This window comes from Pagrus major, chromosome 17 (assembly GCF_040436345.1).
Source record: "Pagrus major chromosome 17, Pma_NU_1.0".
Taxonomy (NCBI): Eukaryota; Metazoa; Chordata; class Actinopteri; order Spariformes; family Sparidae; genus Pagrus; species Pagrus major.
In genome coordinates this window covers 21,971,391-21,977,871 of record NC_133231.1, presented here as the reverse complement: position 1 = coordinate 21,977,871, position 6,481 = coordinate 21,971,391, and the positions used below count along the sequence as shown (strand labels likewise).

The 6,481-nt window shown below is 42.2% G+C and overlaps 4 non-coding genes across 4 annotated transcripts; 1 reads left to right on the top strand and 3 right to left on the bottom strand.

The window, feature by feature from the left end:
• The first annotated feature begins 1,039 nt into the window (after nt 1–1,039).
• Nucleotides 1,040–1,111, top strand: trnaw-cca (transfer RNA tryptophan (anticodon CCA)). Its single transcript has one exon. It is a non-coding gene; the product is annotated as a tRNA-Trp (tRNA).
• A 1,254-nt stretch (nt 1,112–2,365) lies between these two features.
• Nucleotides 2,366–2,437, bottom strand: trnaw-cca (transfer RNA tryptophan (anticodon CCA)). The gene has a single exon. It is a non-coding gene; the product is annotated as a tRNA-Trp (tRNA).
• Nucleotides 2,438–3,041: 604 nt separating this feature from the next.
• trnaw-cca (transfer RNA tryptophan (anticodon CCA)) lies at nt 3,042–3,113 on the bottom strand. Its single transcript has one exon. It is a non-coding gene; the product is annotated as a tRNA-Trp (tRNA).
• A 409-nt stretch (nt 3,114–3,522) lies between these two features.
• trnaw-cca (transfer RNA tryptophan (anticodon CCA)) lies at nt 3,523–3,594 on the bottom strand. Its single transcript has one exon. It is a non-coding gene; the product is annotated as a tRNA-Trp (tRNA).
• Between the last annotated feature and the right edge of the window lie 2,887 nt (nt 3,595–6,481).

The following is a 6,481-nucleotide window of genomic DNA, read 5'->3' as shown; positions in this document are numbered from 1 at the left end:
ATCACCATGGTTTTTTGTCATAGTGTTATAGGAATGGTTTCATTATTCCCCATCTACAGAGCAGCTTGAGGATTTTAGTATAGATTACATTATCGCTACAATCCCCCTCTCTCTCCTTTTCGTGTACAGTAATTCCTCTTTAAAACCTTGAAAACTGAAGTGGATAAATGACAGTTGTTTCCTGAGGATGAGTATGCCCCGGTTCTTGTAAACTGTGCTGCCAGCAGTTGACCACACAGATGACCCTTGATGATGCAGTGACCCGCTCTATAGGCACAGAGGCGGGTATGTGACTCTCATATTGTTCAGCTCCATTTCCTGTATCTTGGCCCTGTCTGCAGTGAGCATGACAGATTTTCCTCCCTCAGAGTTACTGTCAGTGTGGGTGGTATTGTGCCTGGCACCCAGTCAGAGAGAATCCACTGTGATAGACATTAAAAGACACAGTCCTTCTGAAACTCTTCAGGGGACATAAACAATGAGCAGTAGCTCATTTGATCCTGTTATAACCAGCACTACCAATGCGCACAGCCTGGAGAACAAGATTTACACCAACAACTGAGCCCAACAACTGATCCAATACATCTCAGCAGGAGTGGACTGTAATGGAGTGCATTTTTGCTTGAGTACTACACTTTACACTTCTACTACACAAGTAGGATCATTTATTTGTCCAACAGTTCAGCCTCGGTCCAGTCCTTGAAGTAAGAAAATCTCCAGACGGATGACCTAGGTCTGTGACAGATATAACCTAATCATCCATACATCTGTCACAGACCAAGGACATCAGTCCAGAGACTTTCTCACCTCAAAGACTAGACTGTGGCCGAGTTGTTGGGCATGCATAATTCATAGTCTGTGGCGCATTGGTAGTGCATCTGAATTCAGATCAAAAGGTTGCATGTTTGAGTCACGTCAGGGGCAAAGCTTTCTTCAGATTGAACTGTCTGACCTTTAACTATGTGTGGCCCGTTTCAGTTTATCACCACAAGTGTTTGTTTTGTTAGCTAATAACTAGACGAGTTGGCTCTCTGTAACAGACTCTGTGGTGCAATGGTTGCACGTCTGACTCCAAATCAGAAGGTAAGGTGTTCAAGTCACATCAGGGTCAATATTACTGTTTCGTTGGCTCCATTTAATGAGTGATTCTTGAATCCAGTTACATCTTTCAGAAACATTCTCACCTCAAAGACTGGACTAATTACAAATTAGATCGTTAGTTAGAAAATGACGTGATTTGCTCATGCGATCTTCTGGTCTTGGCTCTGACGTGTGACCGAGTCTGTAAAACAGTCCTTCCCGACTTCACAATGCATTGATTCCTGATGTATTTCTAGTTATTTTCTACGTTGACCATGCAACCTTCTGATCTGGAGTCAGACATGCTACCATTGCACCACAGTGTCTCTTTCAGACAGTCATCTCGTCCAGTCATTAGCTGACAAACCAAACACAATCGAAGTAAGCCACACATACCAAGGTTGAGGTCAAAAAATGTTTTTCTTTATTTCCTTCTCACACAGAAAGCAGATATTGGGTCTTGACCCTGACGTTATTTGAACACACAACCCTTCTGATCTGGAGTCAGATGCACTACCATTGCACCATAGTCTATTCTTGCTGGACAGCTCGTCCACTTACGAGCTAACAAACCAAACATTCTTGTGATAAATTGATGGAAACAACCACCTTTAACTAGGCAGAGGTGAGAAAGGGTTTTTCATTTCTTTCACACAAAAACATGCTGCCATTATTGTGTTACTTTCTTACCAGAGATTTGACCCTGACATGACTATGCAGCCTTCTGATCTGTATTCAGACACGCTACTATTACACCAGAGTCTGTCTTTGAGAGCTGAATCACAGCAAGACCGTTGTCTTGACCCTGACATGATTTGAACACGCAACCTTCTGAGCTGGAGTCAGACGTGCTACCGTTGCGCCACGGAGTCTTCAGCAAAGTCAGCTCCACTTAGCATTGCACAACAGAGTCGGTCTGCAAGAGTCAACTCGACAATTTATCAGCTAACAAAGCAAACATTCTTGGTGATAAATTGAGAGAAATAACTTGAACATGCACCGTTCTGATCTGGAGTCAGACAGGCATCGTGCCACAGAGCCTGTCTTCAAAAGCCAACTCATAGAAGGACTAGACAGTGACTGAAGAGTTGGACAGTTCTGCTAGAAATTAGGCCGTTAGTTCGAAAATGACCCAGACGTGATTTCGTCATGCAACCTTCTGATCTGGTGCCATTGCACCACAGAGTCTGTAAAATAGGCCCCTGAAACAGGCATCAAGGACTGTTGATAAATTGATTTATTTTCTTAATTGCCTTGTTACACATTCAAGGCAAATGCTGGATCTTGACTCTGACGTGATTTGAACACACAACCTTCTGATCTGGAGTCAGATGCGCTACCATTGCGCCACAGAGTCATTGGCAAAAGGCAACTCATAGAAGGAGTGGACAGTGACTGAAGAGTTGGACGATTCTGTTAGAAATTAGGCCGTTAGTTAGAAAATAGCCAGGACATGATTTCATCATGAAATCCTCTGATCTGGAGTCTGACGTGGTACCATTGCACCACAGACAGCCACCTCATCGGCTAACAAATTGATGGAAACAACCACCCTCAACTAGGTAGAGGTGAGAAAAGGTTTTTAATTTCTTTCACCAAATGCACCCCACAAATGCAGCCTTCTTTTCCCTCTTTTTGGAGGATGCACCGCTACTATCCTTCGCAGCCTCCCATATCCCAAGATTCTTTGCGCACCCGAAAATGAAAGAAAGAAAGAAAGAAAATGGCGACATCAAGTGGTGTAGATCGTCACTTTCGTGGGCCTGGGTGGCAGAAATTGTGATGTAAGAGTAAGGGCGGGAACATCTGGTGACGCAACCAGGAAATGCTCCGAAGGCTAGACTGTCCCATTTAACAACGGTTGACGCGGCATTCGAAGGTCTCATCCCCTGAATTGGGACACAGCCAGAGTCTGTCTTCAAGAGCTAACTCACAGAATGACTGGACTGTTAGTTAGAAAATGACCCTGACGTGAATTGAACACGCAACCTTCTGATCTGGAGTCAGACGCGCTACCATTGCGCCACAGAGTCATTGGCAAAAGTCAACTGATCCACTTACCATTGCACAACAGAGTCGGTCTGTCTGCAAGAGTCAACTTAACAACTTAGCAGCTAACAAACCAAACATTCTTGGTGATAAATTGATGGCAATAACTTGAACATGTACCGTTCTGATCTGGAGTCAGACAGACATTGTGCCACAGAGTCTGTCTTCAAAAGTCAACTCACAGAAGGACTGGACAGTGACTGAAGAGTTGGACAATTCTGCTAGAAATTAGGCCGTTAGTTAGAAAATGACCCAGACATAATTTTGTCATGCAACCTTCTGATGTGGTACCATCCGGCCCTAGAGTCTGTAAAGCAGGCATCAAGGACTGGTGATAAATTGAAATAAGTCACACATATATAGGTTGACACATTGAAGGCAAACACTGGGCGTTGACTCTGACGTGATTTGAACACGCAACCTTCTGATCTGGAGTCAGACGCGCTACCATTGCGCCACAGAGTCTATAAAATAGCCCACCAAAAAGGCACTAAGGACTTGACAATGCATTCAATACAACCAATAGTTAATGTAGACAGGATGAGACTCTAGTTAAAGTGACTGCGAGGAACATTTAAGTGTTAATGAAACATTCTTGTGATTCCTCTGATGATTATAAATGACCTGTAACAGCAAACGAGACCATCCGCAGAAAGACTGCTATTTTTTTATAGTTATTATTCATGCCTGTGCTCGGGTCCAATCCCATATATCACATACAAAATCACATATAAATACATTACCTCATCGCTCAGAGTGTGCCTCCTATGTTGTGAGGCGGAGTCCTCAGCAACCAGGGAGAAGTGCAACGGGGACTTCTAAGTGTGTACAAGGAAGATGTCATAAAAACGATTATTCTGAAACACAAGAAGCTGCCCTTTGGATGTCTGACCTAAGCATTAAAAAGATATCAGAAATTAAGTCACATAAACTTCCATTTTGAAGCCTGTAAAGATGTCAGAAAGTGCAACATCATGCAAAGTCAGTGGATTAGCATCAATGTGGTGACAACAAAAGAAAATTTACTTTTGGATCCTTAATATTTCTAAAAAGCAAGCACTCCAGTACTTCAATTCAAAGTAACACTTTAACAACAACTTTTCACATGTAGTAGTGATTTCACCGGGACTACCTACACCCATACTCAAGTAATGGAGTTGTCCACCAATGCATCTGACGCAGGTAAAAACAATGGGATAGAGAACAGTAAATGATGTTAGGGTGAATCATAATTAGTTCATCGTAATGACTCCGTTGTTGTGTGGTCTATTGATCATCAGAGCATGTAAATGCAGCTTGTCAACTATCCTACAGCAAGGTTGAATTTCCAGAGAAAAGCTTCGTCACTGCACAATTCCTGCACTGTGACTAACCCTCTGCAATGTATCAATGCCTGGAAAACAGCTGTGTGATCGTCTGCAACTCGGCCAAGAGGAAAGAGGCCAAGAAGAAGACAGAATGAGAGCTCGAGGGTAGTGGAGGGGTGGGGGTAATAAAGATATATGGAGAGATTAGATTGGACAGAGATGGAGGGTGCATATAGAGAGGGAGACTAAGAGAGTGAAACAAAGGGATAGATCAAAGAATCACGGGGGGAAGTGATGGATGGAGCTCCAGCGCATCTTTCATTCATTCTTCCCTGCCATGCCGAGGCCAGACATGAGAATTCATACGAGATTACAGCTGCCTTCACTTTCTGTCTCTCCCACTCGTTTTTTCTCTCTCTGCCAATACTTTGCTATTATTCCCCGGGGCAATATGTTACCCATCCCCTGACTTTGGAATTAAAGTGCTCCCGTCCTCCTCCACTTCTAATCTGTTCTCTTCATTATTCTTTCATTACACATCTCCGTTCCCTTTGTAGTGTCTCCGTGTCTCTGTTTCTCTTTATCCCCTTGCTTTAGGCTGACGTGTCAAATATTCTTCCTGTCAGGTAGCCTAATTTCTGACATGGGGTGGGGGTGTTAAATCAGAGAAAACAAGGGACTTTAAAGTGGGCTGTCTGATTTATATTTTGCAAGGTGTGACAATTTGCCCATAAGGACCTGCAACGAGTGTCACGTAACTGCATGATTTTATTTCACTTGAAGTCTAAAAATGCTGACAAGTATCAGTGCTAGCAGATTTGCTTGCCTGTTATGACCTTTATACAATTTTAGCAATCATGGAGTTGTTTGACATGCCATGAAAGGTCTTCAATGGACATGGATTGTGACGTCTATCTCAGTCAGTCAGTTCACTTGAGAAATGTTTCAACTTTGAAAGAATTAAATTAAATTTTATAAAGATGTTCAAGGTTCCCAAAGGATGAATCCTTGCGACTATAGCGATGTCGGACCATGAGGTTGTAAAATGTATTGAAAAGATTATTTTTTACAAATTCATCCAAATGATCACAGTCTTTCCCTCAAGAAGCACCAGCAGATCAAAGTTTTCACTTATGACATTTTTCAGCGTTTACTAATGGATTGGCTTAAACATTTGAGATATTCTCAGACAATGTGTCGTAATGATTTTGGTGATCCCCTGACTTTCCCTCTAGCACCCCTGAGAGGTTTTGTGGTTTTAAGTGAAAGGTCTCAACGGCTGTTAAATAGATTGCCATGAAATTCAGTACAGACAGTAATGTCTCCCTCGGGATTAACTGTAATAACTTTGGTGATCACTTAAAGTGGAACAGATTTTACACATCAAAGTCTGTTTATAGGTTCAAAGCCTTTTTGCGGCATGAGAAGCAAAGAAGACCTGATATAAGTTTTAAAATGAAAAACAATCTGGGGCTGTAGAGTAAGAAACGACCTTATCAGACCTCTGTAGCCTGCTCCTCATCTCTGCTGGAGGTTTGCAGGTTAGTTGCATTGTGGGTGATGTAGGCACCAGGTTCTGACAAGGAAAAAGAATGCAAAGAATTACAAATATATGATCGATTTGGATTCTTTTTTCTCAAAACTGCAAATCATGAGTCAGAAAACGATACTCTTAACTTTTTATTTAACCCCATTACCAGGTTACAATTTAGCTCTGTGCAATATTTGTAACCTATGACCAAATACCTGCAAAACAAATGACATTCTCACCAGTCTCAGCTTTATTTTGTGTCTGCAAAATAAGCGTTAGCATGCAAACACTCAACCACAAACCACTTTTTTCAAATTCAACCACTAAGATGGTGAATGCCAGGCTAAAAGCTTTGTGTGCATCCTGTTGTTTTTATTCAGTATCAGACTTGGTTTTCCTCGGTGAAACACCGGATATTGTTTTAGACTGCAGCTTCTCTGGTTGTAGAAGAGACCAAGGTTGTAGACCAAAATGCCAGATCTGGGCATCAATTATCAGGGTATTATGTGACTCA